The following is a 25,688-nucleotide window of genomic DNA, read 5'->3' on the forward strand; positions in this document are numbered from 1 at the left end:
TGGAGAGGGTTCAGAAAAGATTTACTAGAATGGTTCCAGGGATGAGGGACTACAGTTACGTGGATAGACTGGAGAAGCTGGGATTGTTCTCCTTCGAGCAGAGAAGGTTGAAAGGAGATTTGATACAGGTGTACAAAATTATGAGGGGTCTAGACAGAGTAGATAGAGAGAAACTCTTCCCGTTGGCGGAAGGGTCAAGAACCAGAGGACACAGATTTAAGGTGATTGGCAAAAGAACCAAAGGCGACATGAGGAAAAACTTTATTACGCAGCGAGTGGTTATGGTTTGGAATGCACTGCCTGAAAGGGTGGTGGAGGCAGATTCAATTGTGACTTTCAAAAGGGAATTGAATAAGTACCTGAAGGGAAAAAATTTGCAGGGCAATCGGGAAAGGGCGGGGGATTGGGACTAACTGGAATGCTCTTGCAGAAAGCCGGTACAGGCTCGACAGACTGAATGGCCGCCGCCTTTGCTGTAAGCATTTTATGATTGAGGGTTTCAGCAGCAGATGAGCTGAGGGAGGTGCGGAGATGAGCGATATTTCGAAGGTATAAGTAGGTGGTCTTGGTGATGGAGCGGATATGAAGTCGGAAGCTCGTGGGTCAAATGGGACGCCGAGGTTGCGAACGGTCTGGTTCAGCCTCAGACGGTGGCCAGAGAGAGGGATGGAGTTGGTGGCTAGGGGGAGTGGAGTTTGTGGTGGGGACAGAAGACAATAGCTTCGGTCTTTCCAATGTTTCGTTGAAGGAAATTTCTGCTCATCCAGTCTGGATGTCGGACAAGCAACATAAAAAAATCTCAGTGGCGGAGTCGAGGGAGGTGGTGGTGAGGTAGAGCTGGGTGTCATCAGTGCACATGTGGAACCTGACGTGTTTTTGGATGTTGTCACCGAGGGGCAACATGTAGATGAGAAATAGGAGGGGCCCAGGATAGATCCTTGGGGGACTCCAGAGGTAACAATGGGGGAGTGGGAAGAGAAGCCGTTGCAGGTGATTATCTGGCTACGACAGGATAGATAAGAATGGAACCAGGCTAGGGCAGTCCCACCCAGTTGGACAACGGAGGAGGATGGTGTGGTCAACGTGTCAAAGGCTGCAGACAGGTTGAGAAGGATGATTTGGGATAGTTTACCACTGTCACAGCCACATAGGATGTCATTTGTGACTTTGATAAGGGACATTGAAAACTGTAATCTTTGTACCTTGTATATGGATTTTTTTTTCTTTTGTAGTAATCTTATGGCTCACTTTAAAATTATAGTATCTAAAATTTTTAAAATGTAAACCCAAAGATAGTAGGAAAAAAATTCAAAAATCTGTGATTTAGGTTAGTATTTTTTTAATGAGTGATATTTACGTAGTACTGGAATAATCTTGATTTATTCCAAATCTATTTAAACTCTTTACCATTTGTATTTTTACTTATCATAGTGTGCATACATGCTGTAACTGAGTTGTTTGGGGCCTGTTTCCTATTTTGCAGAGCTCTATTGCACTTCTACACTCAAAGCAGGATGTATTGTTGGCATGTGCTTAGTCATAGGTTTCCTTATTGTATAATGTAGCTGCAGCTAAAAAAGCAAACAGATTGGTGCATTGTGGTTGGCAGACGGAGCTTTTGTGGTTGTAACGGTTATATTGGGCAACTCTATAGCCTGCTGAAAAACATTCTATTTTCTCCAATAACTTAGTATTGATACTTGAACCATTTATATTTGGTATCTCTGTCATTTTCAGTATGTGGAGATGCCGGTGATGGACTGGGGTTGACAATTGTAAACAATTTTACAACACCAAGTTATAGTCCAGCAATTTTATTTTAAATTCACAAGCTTTCGGAGGCTTCCTCCTTCGTCAGGTGAACGATGTGAAAATGAAATCCTCGAGATGAAATCGCATTTATAATTCACAGAACAATGCTTGGTGAGTACAGACAGTTTTTTCAACTGCCCGTTGCCAAGGCAATCAGTGTGCAGACAGACAGGTGTTACCTGCCTCAACCGGGATCTTGGGTTCATGTCACGCTACACGTTACCCCACCAGCGAACAAATGTTATCTGTTTTTAATATAACGGGTCAGTTGCTGTCTTTTCTATGTTTCTACCTCTCTATCTTTTTTTTTGTTTGTTGTTTTTTTTTTGGTGATTTGTATATTCTGTGAGACCTGGCAGGTAACACCTGTCTGTCTGCACACTGATTGCCTTGGCAACGGGCAGTTGAAAAAACTGTCTGTAATCACCAAGCATTGTTCTGTGAATTATAAATGCGATTTCATCTCGAGGATTTCATTTTCACATCGTTCACCTGACGAAGGAGGAAGCCTCCGAAAGCTTATCATTTTCAGTAGCAATTTCTTGTCCGTTTCAAAAAAAATTATCTTGTCCTACAAATGCAATATATGTAAAAATATAAAGTTTTAAGGTAGCAAATGATCCAATCAAAAATTGTAATTGACATCCTACCTGTTGCACAATTTATGCCTTCTGCCTCCCAAGTGCATTTGAAAGCTGCAGGTGTTGGAAGAAGAGACAGAAAATTGAAGGGCAAGTCAAGGAATATTGCCATTATACATCTTCACATGACATGTCTAGAGTGGCAGTGTCCAGGAAACTGGTCATAAGTTCAATCTTTGAAAGAGAATGCTAGGCGAAGATTTTTTTTTTGGTTGGTCAATATGCATTATACAATGCACGCACTTGGTGCTCAAGCCCATTCCATAATAGATTGTGGTAAGAGAAATGCTGCGAGTCACTGCTGTTTTTCTGTTCATGGGTAGTGGTGTATGTAGAAAGCAATTTGAATGAGCTTGGATCTCCCCATCAACCCAATGGGTGTCTGTGCAAGATGCTGTAGATAGGTTTGAGCAACAAGTTGTATAGTAATGTGTTTAGGATGGATTAATGTCAGAATATTTGACTAATTATGCTAATTATTAATTCTACTAAACTTCCTGAATGGCCTCTTCTCTCACTAGTGCATGGCTTGGATTGCCTCAAAAGTTAGTTACAGAAAGATCGCATTGGATTTTGTTTTCAATTCCCATATTTTATGGTGAGTGATTTACAGGCCAACCAAATTGATATCTGCTGATTTTTGTGATTGCTGCATCAACATATCATGTGCGATTGCATGAAGCCATGCTTTGGTCAGCTTGATCATCTTGGCATCCTTTTCGGTAACCAACTGAGGTGCTTTGGCCTCTACTTTAGCTGGTGTAGATAATTTCTTCGGAAGTCACCTTCCCTTTCCCCACTCCTCCCTCCTAAATTTTTTCTGGGCGCTTATTTCTAGGCCAGTGATTTGCAAGGTCATTACTGCTAGAAGTGTGTAGGAGTGGAGCTCGTGATTAGGTAGTGAGAGCCTTGCCTCAAATGCACTATCTGGAACTGTACCAAGGGATGAGAAAGACAACAAACTGCATATGACACTGGATTTCCAGGAGTGTTTGAAGGAGTCTCCACACTTTATGCATGCAACTGTCCCACGACTTGAGCATGAGAAGTTGTCTTCAGTCTCTTGGAACTGTAGTCTGCAGCTGTACAGTATCATCCTTCCTTTGCAATGCCCTTCCCGGACACAATCCAGCAGCTTGATGTTCTGATGGCAAACTGAAGGTGGGCAAAACTGAATGGCCATGAATTTGTTGTCCTAAAGCTTTATAAGCTGTAAACAGAAATGTTGCACTTTTGGCTCCTTCATCATTAGTATTGTGCAAGTTCAGCTGATCATAATCCTCAAATTTACAGTAAGTCACTAACACAAAGTGGAGGTGATGTTTTTATGAATGTTAAGTAATTAAATGATTATCAAATAGTCAGGTAGCATTATTTAGCACTGTTAGATAAGGGACAGGAGAATTAAAAATCTATTACCAGGGGGTGTCAGGTCACAGGTCTCAAATCACAAGTATCATGTCTTTTTAAGATTTTAGTAGAAACAATCTGCAGCAATTCACCCCCCCCCCCCCAACATGTAGAAGGTCTGAAACCTACCGGTATAGGTAAATATCTAACTTTTTGTAAGGATTTATTTTTATTGCTGTTAGTGCTTTACGGCATGGCCTGAGTCTGAAATTTAACCAAACATTAACTTGCAGACGTTATTAAAGCTGACGTAAGATTTACTTCCCAGTAATGGTAAACCAAGTGTACACATTTATAGTTTCTTGTATGATGTATATAGTTTCTTGTGTAATTCCATGTATATGAATTAAGGGGAGTCAAGAGTGATAATGGGTCTCTGCTCAGCTGCAATAGCTCTTGTAACCTTGCTTCTAGTGAAATTCGTTTCAGTAGTTGCATCATTTAGTAGTGGTATTTATTTCCACCATTGTAAGTATATGAATTTGGTACAAAGCTATAATGGTAAAATCATTGCCAGCTAGAACATATAGCATTCCATTGCATTGCCAAAGTTACAGTGCTTGTGTTTTGAAATATAACTGAATGCAATATAGTTTGCAGTTACTTGTTTTGGATAGTCGCTGCAGATCTGAAATTATATTTTCTTTGTTCAGATAGTGTTGAATGGCTACATATAATATTGCAATGTGTTGATATTGACAAAAAATGTTCATGACTTGGTTTCTCAATGAGTGGTCAAGTCCTAGTTTCTGACTCATACAGACCAGGAAGGTCCCAAGTTCAATTCCTGGCCTTTGATTATTTCAACGAGGGTAGCAGAAGGGACACTACAGTTGACTGTAGGGCTGAGTTAGGGGAGGGAAAATCACTCTGGGTTTCCATCCAATTTTTATACAGTGACCCCCTACTGAAAATGTACTCATGAAGGTGGAATTCACACTGCAGTTACTGGTCTGACTGGTAGCTGTAGTTTGGATTTCCTGCAGGCAGTACCTTGTTTACATTACCTGGATGAAATTTGAATTCCACTGCCCAGGAAAGAGCTCTCCACATGAATATACCTGCATGAGCAGAGCCATTTACCAGCAGTTCAATGTTAAATGATTAGACAATTTAAATTGGTGTAAAATTGGTGTAAAAAATGCCTAGGAGGTCTATAAGATCTGGACACTTTCCACACCTAGTTTGACATGGCACATGATTTACTCTGTGTAGTATCAAATGGATGTGGTGCAATACTCCCTTCTCCAGGGAATCTGTTGCCACTTCTCTTTGGGGTCAGGTTGGGCCTTGAATCAGGATTTGTGCTACAACTTTGGTGGTGTTGTGAAACAAAAACTGGTTTCAATTAATTTGAAATGTAAGCCAGAATAACTTCATGGTTTCAAAAAAAACTTGTAATAAAAATCAGATGACTCTTGACGCTTGCTATGCATGTGCTCATTTGGTATAAATGTATAATAATGCTTTCTGGATCCATTGCCTGCAATGAAAGCAGCACTAAACATTTTTTAAAATTGTGAATGACTATGTAATTCCTGACAAACAAAGCTCGAAGTAATTTATTTAGAACTTATAATCCCACCCAAATGTGAAAAGCAAACATTTTTTGCTACAGTTCTAATGTAATGACTTCCAAAATTTGTTGACTTTTTTACTCTTATGTGAATAACTCTGCAGCATCCTACTTATAAATTACTCAACTACTTTTATCCAGGTATTTTGAATTCCGTTAGTATAGAGATTGCAATTGGAAACTGCTCTCTATATTTAAAAAAAAATGAGCATCTGAGGTATTAAATAATAACTTATTCTGTGAACTTTAAGTGAGCTGGGTCACCTGAGTGTTTGCTGCTTAGTTACATTCAAATTGCCTTCAGGGCGAGCTGACCCACTGAACTGAGATCAGTAGCTGCAATGTTACCAGCCCACACTTTGTCTTTGAATCTGTGATCTGAAACAAGTAAATTAGTGAATGAGTATAGTGTCATTTTTAAGAGGCTGTGGCATGATTGTCTCCTGTTGTATGTTGTAAATTGCTTTGGTGTGGAAAGAAAATGAAACATATTTCCTGCAGCCAGTCACAGCAACAAATTGATGCTTGTTTGCAGGGTAATTTGTCATGGGTGGCAATATTCCATGTATGCATGTTTATGAAAGATCCACGCTGCTTTTTTTAAACCTTGATTTATTTCATCCATTCAGAAACTCTTTATTGAATAAAATGTGAGCACTACCATTTATCCGTAGAATTTGCCCTCTGCTTAATAATTGGTCCAGGCCAAAAATTCCCATGAGCATATTGTCATTGTTACGTTGGCCCAGAAATTGCTTAAAAAAGAACGGTGAGCTCAACAGCACTCATTGTTGTTAGTGGCGAAATGGAGGAGCAAGTTCCAGTGTTCGCACATGCAAAGTGAAATGTGGAAATTCGGAACTTGCTCCTCCTGGTTCACCGACGATATGACAGCTTCAAATTAAATGGATATCGCCAGCTAGAATCAGTGGAAACAATGGAGCAGTGCCAATTTGTTCATCTGCCCAGCTGGAAAGTAACTATTGCCACAAAACAGGTACGCTTAAAAATGCCAGGTCTAAACTAAGTTTTAACAGCGCAGTAAGTCTTAATTTTTAGTTGTTTGACAGTCATTAACTTTTAAAAATGTGGAGTCTCATTACTCCTTATTTTAATAGTTTTTGGTCTTTTTGTTTACTTTTCCCTTCTGTTTTTTTATTTAATTCGATTATTTCTTACCCTCTTTTTCCGCTGTCTGTAACTGTTTTTACAAATGATTTTAGTGTTGTACTTTTCACTTCCTGGATTTTACATTGCAGCTTGCAGAAGCTGCTCACAGCGTGTCAAAAATGCTGCAATCTGGTTGAGGGGAGACAGTGATCTCTCCAGCTTCCATGGGTCCTAGCTTCACTGGAGCTAATGCTGGGCTCTTCTCCGCTTCCTATTAGAGGAAGTGCACGCAGTAAAGACCACGGTAAATTAATGGGTTAGTATAAATCTATAAAGCGGCGAACACTGTTGGTTCGCTGCTCTGAGCAATTTCTGGGCCATTGTTACATTGAGCCTACAGCACAGAAACAGGCCATTTGGTCCATCTGGTCTATGCCAGCGTTTATGCTCCACACGCGCCTCCTACCTCCTCTAGCCCTATCAGCATACTCTTTGATTCCTTTCTCCCTCGTGCTTATCTAGCTTCCCCTTAAATGCATCTATGCTGTTTGCCTCAACTACTCCATGTGGTTGTGGATTCCATATTCTTACCACTCTTTGGGTAAAGAAGTTTCTCTTGAATTCCCTATTGGATTTATTATGACTATCTTATATTGATGACCTCTGGTTTTGGACTCCCCACAAGTGGAAACATTTTCTCTACATCTACCCTATCAAACCCTTTTCAATATCTTAAAGACCTCTATCAGGTCACCTCTCAGTCTTCTCTTTTCTCTAGAGAAAAGAGCCCCAGCCTGTTTAGTCTTTCCTGATAAGTATATCCTCTCAATTCTGGTATTGTCCTTGTGAATCTTTGTGGCACCTTTTCCAGTGCCTCTATATCCTTTTTATAATATGGAGACCAGAACTGTGCACAGTATTCCAAGTGTGGTCTAACCAAGGTTCTATATAAATTTAACAAAACTTCTCTGCTTTTGCCAGCACCTCAAAGAATGCATTGGCAGCCATTTTCCAGGATAGAAAATGGGATGGACTAGTAAACCTGTTTCAATAATAGTCTATCACTTTCGAAGGGAGTATGAATGCTGGGACCTGCTCCACCCTGCTTCAAACCCATTTAAAGATGCAGTATTATACACCAGATATTCTTGTAATTACATCTTGTTTAGTTACACTAAACAAAATACTGAGTAACTGTTAATGACAGTAATTCTGAAGTGTAAAATGGTTCTTTAATCATTTCATTGGAGCATAAGCATTGTGAATTGAATTAATGTGATTAAAAATCTTTTTTAAACACTATCCATGCACTTCTTTAAACTATTTTGCCAGTGCTGTTAATATCAACCAAAATAATATTGGGTACATGCAACATGTAATTCCTGATATCAAACCGTCTCATAACTGGATGTCTGTCAGTGAGTTATGAAGTTCTGTTACTTTTTTTTGAAGTCTCCCATATCACCAGAACCTGCCATAAGCTTTCCGTTAGGTATTGGTTAATTGTTAAAAATGGTATAACTACAGACCACGTTTCACAATGAATTTGAGATTTCGGGGTAAATTTTAACCCCCAACAACGGGCGGATTGGTAGTTTTAAAAAAAAAAATTCTGTTTTCGAAGCGGGACTGCATCCTGACTCCAATGAGTTATACAAACCGTTTTAACTTTCCCTGTCTCCCGTGGCCTCTGAAACACGTGGAAACGGAGGCAAGTTGCAGCCGGCCCTTATTCAGACCTTTAAACCAGTGATTGACACGTGTGAAGAAAAGGTGAGTTTTTGCAGCAGGGCAATCAATTCTCTCAGGCAAACCTTTGGCTGGGAGTTGTGTTTAGACTGAGATTTCTTTAGTCACACTCAGAATTCTTGTGTTCAGAGATATCTCCCTGCATTTTGGACCCCCTCAAACTGACAGGATGGGGGGCACATTGGATTTATTCTGCAGCGCATCTGAGGAGCAGGCACATCACCCTCCGCAGCAGGCATGACGTGCAGTTCTGGGAGTTGCAGCTCCACAATAGAGGTGTGCCACAAAGACTACAGAGGAGCAGAGGCACTACCCACGTGAGAGTGAGATTGAGTCGCTGGGTAGTTGCAGACATCTGCATGCTCCTCCATGCAGAGCTGCTCCCCGATGGGCCTGTTGGCTATGCATTGCCCGTTGCACTCAAAGTAACCACTGCCCTCCGTTTCTTCGCCTCCAGATCCTTCCAGGGCGCCACTGGTGACATCACCAAGGTCTCTGTCGTCTGCACATAAGTGTATTCAACGGGTCACGGATGCCTTGTTTGCTAGGGCGTCCGATTATGTCCACTTCCCCTGCGACAACACAGCCAGACTGAGAGGACAGTGGGTTTCAACCCTCGCTGGCTTCCCACAGGTACAGGGCGCAATTGATTGCACACGGAGCAATCCGAGGACCTGCACATGACCTAGGACTGTTGATAAATGGAAAGGGATATCACTCAATCAATAGTTTGCGACTCCTGGTAGCTGCCATGATTCCTTCATTTTCCATGGGTCTAACATCCCGGCCCTCTTCCACGCACAAGTCAGACTTAAGGGCTGGCTCCTTGGCGACATGGAATACCCCCTACAGGTGTGGCTCATGACTCCTGTGAGAAGCCCCACCAACCAGGCACAGCAGCGGTATAACAACAGTCACATCACCTTCAGGCCTGTCATTGAACAAGCCATAGGAATGCTGAATTGGGCTTCAGGTGCCTGGATCGATCTGGGGGAGCCCTTCAGTACTCACCAGCGAGGGTGTGCAGAATAATAGTAGTGTGTTGCAGCCTGCTGAACGGAGAGGGTTACAGGTAGAAGAGGTCGAATGCACTCATGAAGCATCCTCATCTGCCGGCAACATTGAGGAAAATGAGGAGGAGGAGGAGGAGGGCGATGAAGATGGACAACCCATCAGCAGAGCAGCAGCACAAATGACTGCTCGTGATGCCAGGGAGTCACTCATATTTAATAGGTTCTCATTAGATCTGCAAAATGAAGATAGTTAACTACTCAGTCCACCTGAATCAACCACCACAACACCCCCCCCCCCCCCCCCCCCACCAAACCTCTGCTTGCACAAAATAGCTCTTCAACCATGCATACACCCTTTGTAAATGCGCCCACTGGGTAGCATCAAGACTTGGCGCTTATGATGAAGCACATGAAAGAGTGCTATCACAAAAAAGGGAATCCAGAATGGACAAGACATGGCAGTGGTGGTGACAATTATGACATTTAATGTGCACGTAAGAAAAAACAAATATAAACGAAACGCAAGAGGTTGCGTCAGACACCCTTCTGCATATCCTTGGTGATTACAAAACTGTAGCCTTCCTCTTCCTACCGCTTCTGCATGCTACATTCCCTGTGGCTTAAGCAGAGATAGTGGCAGGTTGCTCAGGTCTCTTCCCTGACTGCTGAGATGCTCTCATCCTTTGTCCTCTGGGTTTTGGAGCCCGCCAAAGACTGCTGCACCTGCACCTGTGCAGGGGCAGACTCGGCCGTCAGGAGAGCAGGCAGCATTGTGGGTACTGGTTTGGGGGGGTGGGGGGCAACGGATGAGACATGGGAGTGCTTTGAGTGGAGTCCCCATTTCCATGCCCCCTTTCGCCATCATCCCTCTCCTGGCCAGGGCCACATCACTCCTATCACTCTGCTGGACCACAGCTTGATGCATATCTGTGACCCATTCTAAGGCCACGCCTAAAGTATCTATCTGCCTGTTTAAGGTGGCAGAAAAGTTGGCATCCTGAGTCCGCACAGCCATTGTCATGGCCTGAATGGACTCATTTGGATTCGTGTGCACTTTGCAAGCTCCAAGGGGAGAAAGACCAGACATGTGAGTCAATGAGGGTGACAGGATCACCCGATGGATACATTGCTTTGGGTGAGGTTGCCAATGAAAGAGATGCATCAGAGGGTGAGTATCAGACAGATTGATCACATCGCATTAGGATTGGGGTGAGTGGGAGTGGTGGGTTCACAAACGGGGAGGTGAGGAAGTGCACAGGAAGTGAAGGTAAGTTGATTGAGACTTAAGTGGGTGTGAGTAGGCGTGGCAAGACAGAGTGAGAGGGGATTAATGTACACCACAGGATGTAGGTGAATTAGTAACTGTATTTGCTTTTTCTGACCTGGTTAGGTCATTAAAGCGCTTCCTGCACTCACTACCTTGCCACCGTGTTCCTGCTGCTCAGCTCCTCTGCCACCTTGAACCAGGCCTCCTTGGTGGCAGAGACAGGGCACTTCCTCCTATCACCAGGGTACAGAACATCGCCTCCTGCTGCTCTCACCAGCCAATAGCAACTTAAGCAGAGAGTTGTTAAACCGGTATGCTGGCTTATTCCTTTGGTGTTCCGTATCTGCAAGTTCCTTCTTTCTTCCTCAAAATCTATGGTTACAATAGCCCTTTAAATACTCCAGTTCCCATCACATTTGGGTGCACAGTACGCCCGCTGCACATTACGCCCGCTGCGCAGTTTGGGGACTCGAAACTTGGAAATTACATTAATGGCCTTCAATTGAGTCATGATCACTCAAGCCAACGCACGCGAAAATGTTTCCGGCTTTGCCACGCGACTATTCACCAACCCCCCCAAGCTCCTACCACCGTGCTAAAATTATGCCCTTTGCGTTGGGAGTGCGAAGCCAACTAGAGAATGCTTGGTGCTAAGGAAAGAAGCTGGGAGCACAAGATCTAGGCCGTTATATTTTAGGGCCTGCAATATTACCAATTTGTTTCTTTTGGCAGCATATGAAATATCAGGAATTAAACTGCATACAATATATTGGTTGATATCACATCAGTTTAAATCTTGTGATTCACTTGCAGTTTTGTTTGATTTCCTGTGCAAGTGTACTGCTCTGTTAACCTCCAGTGCTTTTCAGATTTTTCCCAGTTGGTGTTAGGTACTTAGGGTATTTTTATGTTCATGTGTAAATGTCACTACTTAGTGTCCTTCAAAACCGTTAAACAATTTTTGGCTTTGGGCAATCTCTGAATCCCTCTGTTACTGCTTTGTAAATCTCCCATCTATCCTGTGTGCCTCATTTAATGCAGACTGATTTGATATCTAATTGCCTTTTTAGTGTTTTTCTGTACCCACCTACCTGTTTACCATACATTACCAGGATGTATTGATCAGTCATGTTGCTCATACCAGCTGCCTAACTTTCCCCAAGTCTATTTTCCATAAACCTAATCAATCTCCAATGGCATTGTTCATGTGGGTCTAAGGTTAAGGAAGAGTCGAGATGACCGAGGTGGTTGGAAGGAGAATCTATTGTCATTGGTTAATATAGACAAATTACTGTAAGATTATATGGAAATTGACAAAGGATCACACGCTGGTTATGTGCATCTTCTGAGTGAAGCTGGCCTAGAAAATCATGGGTGGCACAAATGTCATAAACCTGATGTTGCACCTTCAAGGTAGAGTATGCTGTCTTTATACAACTTAGAAAAAGATTAAATCTGTGTTTGTTATTTTGAGCAAAACCAGAAAAGGTTGGCATTTATGTGCAGTTTGCAATATGTTTGCTCTTGGGTAGCCACAGTTAGATCATGTGTGAGAGGGTGGGGAATTTTGTGGGGTTATTTTGTTTGAGCGGAGATGGAAGATTTGTATTATTTTGATTGATTGCTACGTAGTGTTAGGTGGTGCACCAGTCTTTTCTCTCACTAAAGAACTAAAATTGTAGTCTTTTATATGTGAGGACATTGCAGTCCAGTGTGATATTGTTTTTGGAGGTGACTATAGTTTAATGACATCAGTTTATATCATGCCTAAATGCCTGCACTGGTTGTTTAGACAGATTACATCCAGCCCGAGCCCTGCCTGTATCCATGTAATACTTGTACTGTCGCAAAATCTAGTATATGGAGTGAAAGTTCCAGATACTGCAGTTAAATAATGCTGCACAGTAGCAATTGAGTACAAATCAAATTACTTGTTTGAGGGAGCTTGCTGTCCATTATAGTAATGGCCCTCTGAGGTGGACATAAAAGATCCCATGGCATTATTCGAAGAAGAACAGGGAGTTCGGCTGGTGTCCTCAGCCGACACAACCAAAACTCTCTCGCTCTTACTCTGGCTTTTTTTTGTGTAAGGAATCTTGCAACACCAGGTTATAGTCCAACAGTTTTATTTGAAAATCACAAGCTTTCGCAGCTTACCTCCTTCGTCAGGTGAGTGAGTGAAGGGTTCTAAAATCACATAGCATATATTAGGCTGGAAGACGATCACAGCAATCAAAGGTGTCATTGGTGTTCAGACAGGTTAGCCACAGAAAACATTACATCCCAGTATACTGAATACACAATGGGTCAGATTACACAGACAGACAGAGAGAGAGAGAATGGCCAGTTGTATTAAAAACAGATAACTTTTTTTTCCGCTAGTGGAATTACGTGTAGCGTGACATGAACCCAAGATCCTGGTTGAGGCTGTCCTCACGGGTGTGGAACTTGGTTATCAATTTCTGCTCAACGATTTTGCGTTGTCATGTGTCTCGAAGGCCGCCTTGGAGAACGCTTACCCGAAGATCGGTGGCTGAATGTCCTTGACTGCTGAAGTGTTCCCCGACAGGTTGTTGGCCTGACTCAACCTCCTACCAGGAGATTCGGCTATATGCTGTTAGGAATGGGGTGAGGTCACAGGTCCACTCCCATCGGAAGCAAGTATCCTGCTGGACGTCAGTCTGGTATTCAGAGACCACACCTCTCGTCTCTGTATGCCGGGGCTTTGTGGGACCTTGGCGTGTGCAAATGGCTTCTGCGTTTTCCTACATCGCGGCAGTGATTACCATTCAAAAGCTGTAAAGTGCTTTGGGATATCCTGAGGCCATGAAAGGCGCTGTGTAAATGCAAGTTTATTCATATAACTAAGCCACTTGCATAAACTACTGTGCACAAAATTCAACTTCATCAAAAATTAAAATCACTTTTTCATCTCAGAATATCTTTGAAGGAACAGCTACTACTGATTTACTAATGTTATACAAAAAAAATTACATTTATAGTTTATAGTTTGTATTGTGAGTTATGTTTATCATTGTAACATGAGCTATATCTATTTAGCTTAGAAAATATTTGCAATATTTATTTTATGCTTATATACTTGTGTAGCCTGTATTCCTAGTGATTGTAATTGACATTTTCTATATTGAAACCGCAGCTGATGGATCCACCGCTTGGCCCCGACATTGATTCCTTCGCTGATGTCAGCCTCTAATTCACCCTTTTCCGCAAGCACGCTCACACACCTCTGAATTCCTCTCAGTCTTTAACTACTTCAAATTATCTGTTTGACAGCTGTGAGTGGGAGAGGATGTTGGTTCTAGCTGTGTTGAGTTGAGGGGTGTATTGAAGCCAGATGTGTCCTGAGGATTTTACCTGCTGCTCTGACTGGTCCATCTATACTGTCTTTTTCATTTCACCTTTTGAGGACAACACAGATGAAGCAGTTCACATCTCAATAGGCTTACTGGTCGGCCAAGCTTGTCAGGGCGAGTGAAGGGTACTTCACTACATATTGATTGTCCTTAATAATAATGGGTCAGAGACATGTTTTTGCCAGTGTTTTTTGTGGTAAATTTCTGCTAATTTTGTATTTATTTTTAAAACCTGTCTTTCATGGGATTTGCCTGATTGCACAGAATCTGAGCAACTTTTTGCAGCCTTTGGGAGAGTGTTCACTTCTATTTTTTTTCCTCAACTTGGTTAATTTTTATGCACTTCAAGGTGAATGACGTCTTGCTGGAGAATTGAATAGTTTTCTGTTTTAGACCCTCCCCGCCCTCCCAAACAGAGTAGCAGCATGTAATCTTGGATATAGCAGAGGTGAAGTGCAGAGTAAAGCTTCCTGCCTGCGTGCCAAAAATATGCCTTTGATGATCAGAAAGGATGATAAACTTGCAAACAATAAACTCTACTGTCCCAGTGTAAGTTTTGTTTTGGCCTCAATACTTCAGTGGCAAATTATGGACAGCGCTGCGCCTCAGCTAAGACTCTGTTCCTCCAATGGCTTCTGAATCCACCCCTCTCTGCTACTGACTCCAGACTTGGACGTTGGTCGGTGACTGATTGCAGCTGACCCCATGCCTTCTACTAGTGGACATTATCCAGCCACAGCCACCTGATTCTCAGACTTCTATTCTAGACTGTTTAATATTATTTCCTCCATGTCTTCAGTTTACGACTACTATGTGTCTTGCCTAATTTCTGCCATTCTCTTTTGCATCCATTCACATGCTTGTTTATGCTACCGTTCTGGATATGAGCCCACTATTTCTATCTCCCTTGTCCAACATTCTTGGCCCCTCCTCTCTTCCCTCTTCTCTCCTTCCTCTCACCCAGCCAAGCCACTTTTTCATCTCTCTCCTCACAGATATTTTGTCCTCGTGCCCCCCACCCCCCAGACTCCTGGCACCTTTTCCTCCTTCAAGCACCTTATCCTGTTCCAGCCCTCCTGCCTCTCCTTTAAAATCTTAGTCCAGCGCCCCTTCAACCCAGAGTGTCTCCCCAAGATATCCTTCCTTCCCTCTGCACTCGGCAAAGAATCATCCTCGGTGATTTCACTCTTATCTCAACCCCTTTTGCCCTCTCTCAAAATTCACTGCCTTCTTGTACTGCTTAAACCTCTCTCTCTCCATAGAAACTCTTCTACCCATATTCATGGCTACCCTGTCGACATTGCCGTCTCCTGTGACCTCTCTACTCTCATGGTCTGCATCACTGATAAGGCTATCTCCAACTACTTCCTTATATCCCTAGTTATTGAGGCGAATAGCATTTAAGGGAAAGCTAAATAAGCACATGAGGGAGAAAGAATTAGAAGGATATGCCGATAGAGTTAAATGAAGCAGGGTGGGAGGAGGCTCGTGTGGAGCATAAACACTGGCATGGACCAGTTGGGCTGAATGGCCTGTTTCTGTGCTGTAGACTCCATGTAACTATGTAATGGTTCAATGGGCATACAAAAAGCCTCTAATCCTATTTGTATCATTTTGTAGTATCTTCTCGCTCATCCCCACAGAGAGTGAGGAGAGATTAGGAGAAATGTCTTCATGTTGGAGCATAGAAGGCTTTGTCACAACGAGTGGTATTTGCAGAGACCATTGCATCCTTTAAGGAAAAAGTGGATAACTGTAGCAGGCGAGGGAAAAGGGGTATGGGAAGAGAGCAGGACAGTGAGTTTTTTATTATTATTTGTTCATGGGATGTGGGCGTCGCTGGCGAGGCCAGCATTTATTGCCCATCCCTTGTCCTTGAGAAGGTGGCGGTGAGCCGCCAACTTGAACCGCTGCAGTCCGTGTGGTGAAGATTCTCCCACAGTGCTGTTAGGAAGGGAGTTCCAGGATTTTGACCCAACGACTATGAAGGAACGGCGATATATTTCCAAGTCGGGATGGTGGGTGACTTGGAGGGGAACGTGCAGATGGTGTTGTTCCCATGTGCCTGCTGCCCTTGTCCTTCTAGGTGGTAGAGGTCGTGGGTTTGGGAGGTGCTGTTGAAGAAGCCTTGGCAAGTTGCTGCATTGCATCCTGTGGATGGTACACACTGCAGCCACAGTGCGCCAGTGGTGAAGGGAGTGAATGTTTAGGGTGGTGGATGGTGTGCCAATCAAGCGGGCTGCTTTATCCTGGATGGTGTTGAGCTTCTTGAGTGTTGTTGGAGCTGCACTCATCCAGGCAAGTGGAGAGTATTCCATCACACTCCTGACTTGTGCCTTGTAGATGATGGAAAGGCGAAAAGGAGATTAGCTTTGGATTGCTATAACACAGAGCTGGCATAGACACAAGGGCTAAAGGCCTCCTTCTCTGCTGTAAAGGTCAGTGGCTTCCCTAGTCCTGTTGCGTCTGAGATTTTTGTTGTTTTCCTTTAAAGTTGCTTCTGGCCTTCCTTATAAATGTAATCAGAATTTAAAAATATAATTGCCAGCACCAGCAAATGCACTTTCCAACAAATGAGCTGTGACATTTTTATGTTCCTATCACCAAAAGTTAATTTCCTTGTATTCATTCCAAAGTCATTCACTTTATGATGTGCGGTGTATAGAAAGATAATCTGTAGCAACTAGCGATGTATTCTGGTATCTGTTGCTACCTTTACTTATCCTAATCCTATGTAATAACATAGAAATGTGCAGTTTCTGCATTTTTCCAAAGTGGAGTGTGGTATTATACACCCAGCGATCTAATATTCGGTTGAGGTGGTTTTATAAGAATAAGCCCATATAAAAGAGAACCATGTAGTACTTCACCTAACAACTGGTTGAAGCGTTTATTTCTGTTGCTATAATTCTGGAGAGAGTTTTGTTTGGATGTTCGTGTTAATAACAGTGTAACACTTCGATTTGTTTAACTGTTTTATTTGGAAAGCCACCCATAAAAGCTGCCTTTATTTTCTGAGTGAATTTAGGAAATGCAGTAAAGCATCACCATTCCAAAGTATCAATATACTAGAAACCATGGGTTAATTCAATTACATCCATCTGTTTTAGAATGTTCTAAAATGTTCTTTTACAAATGATTTCTGGGAATTTGAGTGTTTTGGAAAGTTGCAGTTGATAGTTCAGCCCAAAATGCAGTGTACATTGAAAGCAGAACTTTTTCAATCCCTGAAGTATGTTGTGGACTGTTGTAAGTGTGCATGTCAAAAGATCATTTTCCAGGCAGTGGGATTTGATTGGCTGTATTATAGAAGGTGTTAACCAGTGGGTGGCTAGATTTAATGATGCTGGCAAAGCTGTACTGGGGGTACTGCTGCTCTGGGACTAAATATATTCACCGAGTTTCCAGGAAATAGGCGACTGTGCAGTAAGTGCTCAGTATGCTTGAGAGAGTGTTCTGATGTCATCATCACTAAAGAAGCAAGTAACACGGGCCAAAGCTGGCTTATTCTGACTGAAACTTAATTTCTTTCCCATTAACAATTACCTCAAGAGTTTTGAACTGCAGTAGATGGGTAAGGTAACCATGGGTACAGTCTGCTTCATACGCTGAATGAGTGATTTGTCTCGGCTTGTATTAGCTGGGAGAGGATTTTAACTATTGTACAAAGGAAAATCTGAAGAAACCATTTGCAGCTAGTAGACATCAGATGTTGGCAGGGAGCGTCCTGGATTACAGACTCGTTTTGTGTTCTTTGCTGCAGTGGAATGCTGCTCAGTGTTACTAGTGTGGCTTCCCGAGGTTATCCTTTAACAGAATGAAGTTGTGGTCATTGATATTTTAATGGTAAGAGTGGACTGTCCTATTAATTTCCAATAGTAGGATACTATTTTTCCTTCCCTTCTATTGAGCTGCTAGGCAACAGGAAAAAAATGGATTAATCATTAGATTATCTGGTTTAATTTGAAAGCTGCAGTGTGCTTGACAGTATGGGCTTTGAGTAAAATATTTCATAGCTAAGTCAATTATTTTCAGAGATTTTTCGAAAATAGTGATAATTTACATGGTAAGAATTTAAAGCACTATGTATATTTTCTACAGTGTTGCTGCTTTTTTTAAAAAAAAAGCAAATGTGCTTTAAATCGATGTATTCTTTGAATTGTGCATGGTTTCTAGTATTTGCTAGTCAGGGTTCTTTTTTAGTTTTATCTCTGATTATCGTCTATCTGTTTTGTGTGGGTGTCGCAATCAGGTGCTGCAGGAGCTGTAAGAAGAACCTGTAGCTAAAAATAACCCTGATCTCATTCCGGGGCAGTGTTGACATTTATTGCAACGTAGACTTTACTTCAACACGCTCAAATTGTTGCTGTTGCTTTTAATTTTATTTTTGATTTATCTTTTCTACATTGGCAGGCTGATGGGAGGATAGTAACAATGTAAAAACAATACATAGGCGCAGTAGAGAGTGAGGGAGAAATTCTGCCTTTTCTCTGGATTATGTGTTTCAGAATGGTAGGCAGTGTTCTCTTGTTGAAAATGCAACACGTTTACAATTCTGTGAGTAAAACTTGCACATTTATGTCAACATGAATTTTCCAGAGCCATGTGTCTTGTACAGGGGATTTGCCCTTTGTATTAGATTAGCACAAGTCTTGACCCCTTGTCCAGGCAGTGGTTTTAGCCGTCTTGCCATGCCCTTTACTTGTTTGAATGAGTAGAGTAAGTGGTCACCTTTTACTTTGGTATATCAAAGTAGGGATGTGTCAATGTGAAATTTGAATTGCGGGATGTGAAATTTGAATTGCAGGAGTATGCTGAAAAGGTGATAAATTAGTATGTTTCAGTGGTTTAATGAGTACATCTGTTGCACTATATCCAGCTCTCAGGGAAGATTTTGCCTCATTAATTTGTTAAAGAAATTATCCGTCCTTACAAAAGGAAGCCACACTTTTGCTTCTGACTTTGCTTGTGAGTGGGTTTTTTAATGTCAAATTAGGGCAAAAACAAAATCTTGCTGTAGTTGTGGTATTGATGTAAATTCATGGTGCTGTGCTGTGGCATGCTGATAAATTTAAGTGATGCATTGTTGGAAAGGAGAGGAGTACTGCACATCACCTCAGTTAAATAATCAGAAAAGGACAGGGTGGGAGTGGAATTGAAGGTAAATGCTCCTCGGTTCCAGTGGGTTGTTAGTTTTGTTCATGAACAGTGGGATAGTTTACTATATACTGCACATACTCTCAATGCCTTGTTGACCTCTACAAGTTTGTGCACTTCTGTGCTCATAGCTTTTTGTTAATGGTCTGAACAGTAGTGCACGGCTGCCAAGTGTGTGCATTTTCTGTTTTTCCTCCTTCTCCCTCCCCTTTTGTCCTATCCTTTCCTGGAGATGGTGACTTATGCTGGAATGTTTGAATTGGTAATTCCTCCAAGTGGTCATTTTTCATGCGTGTTGGTACGATATTCATGGGGAGCAGCAGAGCTGAATCCGATCCACCTTGTGCACTTTTTAGTAGGGTTCGCTAGATAACTGATTTCTTCTCCCATTGAGGTAGCCTTTCTGCGCCTCCAGCTGAGATTAGCTAACTGAGCACAGGCCAGGAATCAAACCGGGGAGCTTCCTTATCTGTATGACTCAGTAATAAGCTATGCAGTGCATTCTCTACTGAGTTATTGGTAGAGCTAGGAGTTTATACTTTTTTTAAAAATGGACTTCTTAGTTGTGTGTTCAGTTGCTCTGATTCTTCATAGTGGTTTAGTGCTGAACTGTATCCATGAGAGATGCTATCTGGCTACGGTTCTGTCTACAATCCGTGCTCGCATGCAGCAAGACCTGGACAACATCCAGGCTTGGGCTGATAAGTGGCAAGTAACATTTGCGCCAGACAAGTGCCAGGCAACGACCATCTCCAACAAGAGAGAGTCTAACCACCTCCCCTTGACATTCAACGGCATTACCATTGCCGAATTCCCACAATCAACATCCTGGGGGTCATCATTGACCAGAAACTTAACTGGACCAGCCACATAAATACTGTGGCTACAAGAGCAGGTCAGAGGCTGGGTATTCTGCGGCGAGTGATTCACCTCCTGACTCCCCAAAGCCTTTCCACCATCTACAAGGCACAAGTCAGGAGTGTGATACTCTCCACTTGCCTGGATGAGTGCAGCTCCAACAACACTCAAGAAGCTCGACACCATCCAGGACAAAGCAGCCTGCTTGATTGGCACCCCATCCACCACCCTAAACATTCACTCCCTTCACCACTGGCGCTCTGTGGCTGCAGTATGTACCATCCACAGGATGCACTGCAGCAACTCGCCAAGGCTTCTTCGACAGCACCTCCCAAACCCGCAACCTCTACCACCCAGAAGGACAAGGGCAGCAGGCACATGGGAACAACATCACCTGCACGTTCCCCTCCAAGTCACACACCATCCCGACTTGGAAATATATCGCCGTTCCTTCATCGTCGCTGGGTCAAAATCCTGGAACTCTCTTCCTAACAGCACTGTGGGAGAACCTTCACCACACTGACTGCAGTAGTTCGAGAAGGCGGCTCACCACCACCTTCTCAAGGGCAATTAGGGATGGGTAATAAATGCTGGCCTCGCCAGCGACGCCCACATCTCATGAACGAATAATAAAAGAAAATTTCCTGGATGGGAAGGAGACCCAGTGCTGACATTAAACCAGATTTTGGGGTAATGTGAATATTTTGGGCTTCAAGGAGCACCGATGAGTGTTGTCAACAAAATTTCCATGTTTGCATAGGATATAAAAATAGAAAGCAGAACAATGAGGAATATTGCTGGCAGATTCAGGAAGATTTAGAACCATTGGTGACTAGGCCAGCAGATGGTAGATGCATTTGAATGTGGATTAGTGTAAAATAATTAGCGTGACAACAAGAACCAAAAAAGAGTATGTGTTAAATAGCACACATACAACATTCTGCTCACTCTTAAAAAGAAAGCTAGGCATTATTGTAGTTACATTTATAAACCTTCAGCCTAGTGCTTGTTTGCTTTTTTTTAAACCACAACCAAGTACTGAGTTTTATTACTAGAGGGATATAATATAAAATGAGGGTTGTGTGTCTTTAGAATTCTCTGTCCCAAAGGATGTTGAGTTGTTGAGTATGTTCAAGCCTGAGATAGATAGATTTTTGGACTCCACGGGAATCAAAGGATATGGGGATCAGGCGAGAACGTGGATTTGAGGTCGAAGATCAGCCATGATCTTACGGAATGGCGGAGCAGGCTCGAGGGGCCGTATGTCCTACTCCTGCTCCTATTTATGTTCTTTAATTTAAAAGATTGCATATTGCCACATACGGGGCTGGTCAGATTCTACTTTTGAGTATTGTTCACCTGTAGAATGGATGATATTTCCTTGATAATGTACAGGCAAACAACAGTGGGCATTCTGGATATTGGGAATCTAAGAAGAGGTTAAGGAAAGTTGGGCTGCTTTTCTTTGGAAAAGATGAGACTTGATAGTGACCGAATTGAAGTTTTCAAAATTAAAGTTGATCCACACAAGTTGTTTACGATTGTACAGGGTTCAAATACCAGGAACACAAATTAAAAATGAGATTAGGAGGATAAAGGTAAGTCACATGGAACATTTTCTTTCAAGGAGCAGTAGACTTGTGGAACGTCTTACTAGGTAATCACTGAAGCAAATAGCATAAATGGGTTCGAGGCAATTAGGTGCATCTCTGGAGAGAGGAGGAATTGAGGCATATGGTTCGGTTGCTAAGTGGGGTTAGACTATTAAAAAGGGACTGGTTTGATGGCCTTTTCCTGTTGCTAACAGGTTCCTGTGGTTCTTGCATTTAAATTTCCACAAAATAGATTCAAAAATAACCACACAATGCACCCTGATTTATTAATATCTCCTCATTCCCTTCATTTTATTAATTCTCTGTCAATCTCTCTCTCTCTTTTTTCTCTCTCTCTCTCTCTCTCTTCCCCCCCCCCCCCCCACCTCTGTCTGTCTGTCTCTCTCTCCCTCCAACTCTCTGCCTCTCACTCCCTCCCTCCACCTATGTGAGCGTGCCTCTGTCTCTCTCTTCCCCCTCTCCCTCCCTCCAAACCTGTCTTTCCCTCTCTGTCTCGCTTTCTCTCTCCCTCACTCTCTCTCTCGCCCTCTCTCTCTGCACCTCTGTGTGTCTGTCTCTCTACCTCTTTCTCCACCTTGCTGTGTCTCTTGCACTTTTTCCACCTCTGTGTGTCTCGACTTTTTTCACTCTCCCTCTTCACCTCTGTCTCTCCCTCCATCTTGCGCTCTCTCTCTCTCTCTCTCTCTCTCTCTCCCTCCCTCGCCCTCCACCACGCTCGCAACGCCCAGAAATGGCAGAGCAATTAAACAAATACTTTGATTCTGTCTTCATGAAAAAGGACACAAATAATTTCCCAGAAATGCTAGGGAACCAAGGGACTAGTGAGAAGGAGGAATTAAAGGAAATTAGTATTAGTAAAAAAAAATAGTGCTGGAGAAATTAACGGGACTGAAAGCCGATAAATCCCCAGAGCCTGATAATCTGCACCCCAGAGTACTAAAAGAGATAGCCATGGAAATAGTGGATCCATTAGTTGTCATCTTCCAAAATTCTATAGATTACTGAACAGTTCCTGCAGATTGGAGAGTGGCAAATGTATCCCCACTGTTTAAAAAAGGAGGGAGAGAAAACAGGGAACTACAGTCCGGTAAGTCGAACATCAGTAATAGGGAACATTCTAGAGTCTATTATAAAGGATGTGATAACAGGACACTTAGAAAATATCAATGGGATTAGACAAAGTCAACATGGATTTATGAAAGGGAAATCATGTTTGACAAACCTACTGGAGTTTTTTTGAGGATGTAACTGGTAGAATAGATGAGGGATAACTGGTGGATATGGTTTATTTGGATTTTCAGAAGGCCTTTGATAAAGTCCCACATAGGAGGTTAGTGTGCAAAATTAAAGCATATGGAATTGGTGGTAATATACTGGCATGGATTGAAAATTGGTTAGCTGACAGGAAACAGAGAAGGAGAAAATGGGTCTCTTTCGGGGTGGCAGGCAGTGACTAGTGGGGGACCGCAGGGATCGGTGCTTGGGCCCCAGCTATTCACAATATATATCAATGATTTGGATGAAGGGACCAAATGTAATATTTCCAAGTTTGCTGATGACACAAAACTGGGTGGGATTGAGTTGTGAGGAGGATGCAAAGAGGCTTCAAGGTGATTTAGACAAGTTGAGTGAGTGGGCAAATACATGGCAGATGCAGTATAATTTGGATAAATGTAAAGTTATCCACTTCGGAAGGAAAAACAGAAAGGCAGAGTATTATTTAAATGGTGATAGATTGGGGAATGTTGATGTACAAAGGGACCTGAGTGTCCTTGGCCACCAGTCACTGAAAGCAAACATGCAGGTGCAGCAAGCAGTTAGGAAGGCAAATGGTATGTTGGCCTTCATTGCAAGAAGATTTGAGTACAGGAGCAATAATCTGTTACTGCAGTTACACAGGGCCTTGGTGAGACCACACTTGTGTGTAATTTTGTTCTCCTTACCTAAGAAAGGATATACTTGCCATAGAGGGATTGCAGTGAAGGTTTACCAGACTGATTCCTGGGATGGCAGGACTGTTATGAGGAGAGATTGGGTCGACTTGGCCTGTATTCACTCGAGTTTAGAAAAATGAGAGGGATTTCATTGAAACGTATAAAATTCTGACAGGGCGAGACAGACTGGATGCAGGGAGGATGTTTCCCCTGGCTGGGGGGGTCCAGAATGAGGGGTCACAGTCTCAGGATACGGGGGAGGACATTTCAGACTGAGATGAGGAGAAATTTCTTGACTCAGAGGGTGGTGAACCTGTGGAATTCTCCACCACAGAAGGCTGTGGGGACCAAGTCACTGAATATATTTAAGAAGGAGCGAGATAGACTTCCAGAGACAAAAGGTATCAAGGGGTATGGGGAGAGAGTGAGAATATGGTTTTCAGACAGAGGATCAGCCATCATGATGTTGAATGGAGGAGCAGGCTCGAAGGGCCGAATGGCCCAGTCCTGTTACTATTTTCTATTCCCATGTCTGTCTGTCTGTCTGTCTGTCTCTCCCTCCCTCCACTGTGTCGGTACGTCTCGCTCTCTCTCCATCAATCTATCTCTCTCGCTCTCGGGCTTGCTCTCTCCACCTGTGTGTGTGTCTCTCTCTCTCTCACTCTCCACCTGTGTGTGTCTCTCTCTCTCTCCACCTCTGTGTGTGTGTGTGTGTGTGTGTGTGTGTGTGTGTGTGTGTGTCCCTCCCTCTCTCTTCCCTCCACCTGTGTGTCTGACTCCCTCTCCACCCTCCGTCTGTCTGTCTCTCCTCCACTTGTGTGTGTGCGTCTCTCTCTCTCTTCCACACCTCTCTCTCTTCCACACATCTCTGTCTCTCTCTCTCTATCTCTCCCACACCTCCCTCCCACACATCCATCTCTCTCTCTCTCTCTCTCTCTCTCTCTTCCACACCTCCTCTCCCTCTCTCGCTCTCTCTCACTCTCTCTCTCTCTCTTCCACACCTCCCTCCCACACATCCATCTCTCTCTCTCTCTCTCTCTCTCTTCCACACCTCTCTCTCTCTCTCTCTCTCTCTCTTCCACACCTCCTCTCCCTCTCTCGCTCTCTCTCTCTCTCTCTCTCTTCACACCTCTCTCTCTCTCTCGCGCTCTCTCTCCCTCTCTTCCACACCTCTCTCTCTCTTCCACACCTCTCTCTCTCTTCCACACCTCTCCCTCTCTTCCACACCTCTCTCTCTCTTCCACACCTCTCTCTCTCTCCACACTCTCTCTCTCTTCCACACCTCTCTCTCTCTTCCACACCTCTCTCTCTCTTCCACACCTCTCTCTCTCTTCCACACCTCTCTCTCTCTTCCACACCTCTCTCTCTCTTCACACCTCTCTCTCTCTTCCACACCTCTCTCTCTCTTCCACACCTCTCTCTCTCTCTTCCACACCTCTCTCTCTCTTCCACACCTCTCTCTCTCTTCCACACCTCTCTCTCTTCCACACTCTCTCTCTCTTCCACACCTCTCTCTCTCTCTTCCACCTCTCTCTCTCTCTTCCACCTCTCTCTCTCTCTTCCACACCTCTCTCTCTCTCTTCCACACCTCTCTCTCTCTCTTCCACACCTCTCTCTCTCTCTTCCACATCTCTCTCTCTCTCTTCCACACCTCTCTCTCTCTCTTCCACACCTCTCTCTCTCTCTCTCTCTCTCCCTCTCTCTCTCTCTCTCTCTCTCTTCCACACCTCTCTCTCTCTTCCACACCTCTCTCTCTCTTCCACTCTCTCTCTCTCTCCACCTCTCTCTCTCTTCACACCTCTCTCTCTCTTCCACACCTCTCTCTCTCTTCCACACCTCTCTCTCTCTTCCACACCTCTCTCTCTCTCTTCCACACCTCTCTCTCTCTTCCACACCTCTCTCTCTCTTCCACACCTCTCTCTCTCTCTTCCACACCTCTCTCTCTCTCTCACCTCTCTCTCTCTCTTCCACCTCTCTCTCTCTCTTCCACACTCTCTCTCCTCTCTCTCTCTCTTCCACATCTCTCTCTCTCTCTTCCACACCTCTCTCTCTCTCTTCCACACCTCTCTCTCTCTCTTCCACACCTCTCTCTCTCTCTTCCACACCTCTCTCTCTCTCTTCCACATCTCTCTCTCTCTCTTCCACACCTCTCTCTCTCTCTCTCTCTCTCCCTA

The 25,688-nt window shown here is 43.3% G+C and overlaps 1 protein-coding gene across 11 annotated transcripts in view; it reads left to right on the plus strand.

Moving 5' to 3' along the window:
- Positions 1 to 25,688, plus strand: part of hdac4 (histone deacetylase 4) — a 408,670-nt gene that overhangs the window by 194,016 nt on the left and 188,966 nt on the right. Inside the window, exon 1 of one of the 11 annotated variants that reach the window (XM_067987950.1) lies at positions 6,317 to 6,436. The exons of the other annotated variants lie outside the window; for them this stretch is intronic. The gene's annotated coding sequence lies outside the window, so the exon portion shown is untranslated. Of the gene's footprint in view, positions 1 to 6,316; positions 6,437 to 25,688 lie in introns of those variants that run through there. 11 annotated transcript variants of the gene reach the window in all.

The sequence above is a fragment of the Heptranchias perlo genome, chromosome 7, assembly GCF_035084215.1.
Source record: "Heptranchias perlo isolate sHepPer1 chromosome 7, sHepPer1.hap1, whole genome shotgun sequence".
Classification (NCBI taxonomy): domain Eukaryota; kingdom Metazoa; phylum Chordata; class Chondrichthyes; order Hexanchiformes; family Hexanchidae; genus Heptranchias; species Heptranchias perlo.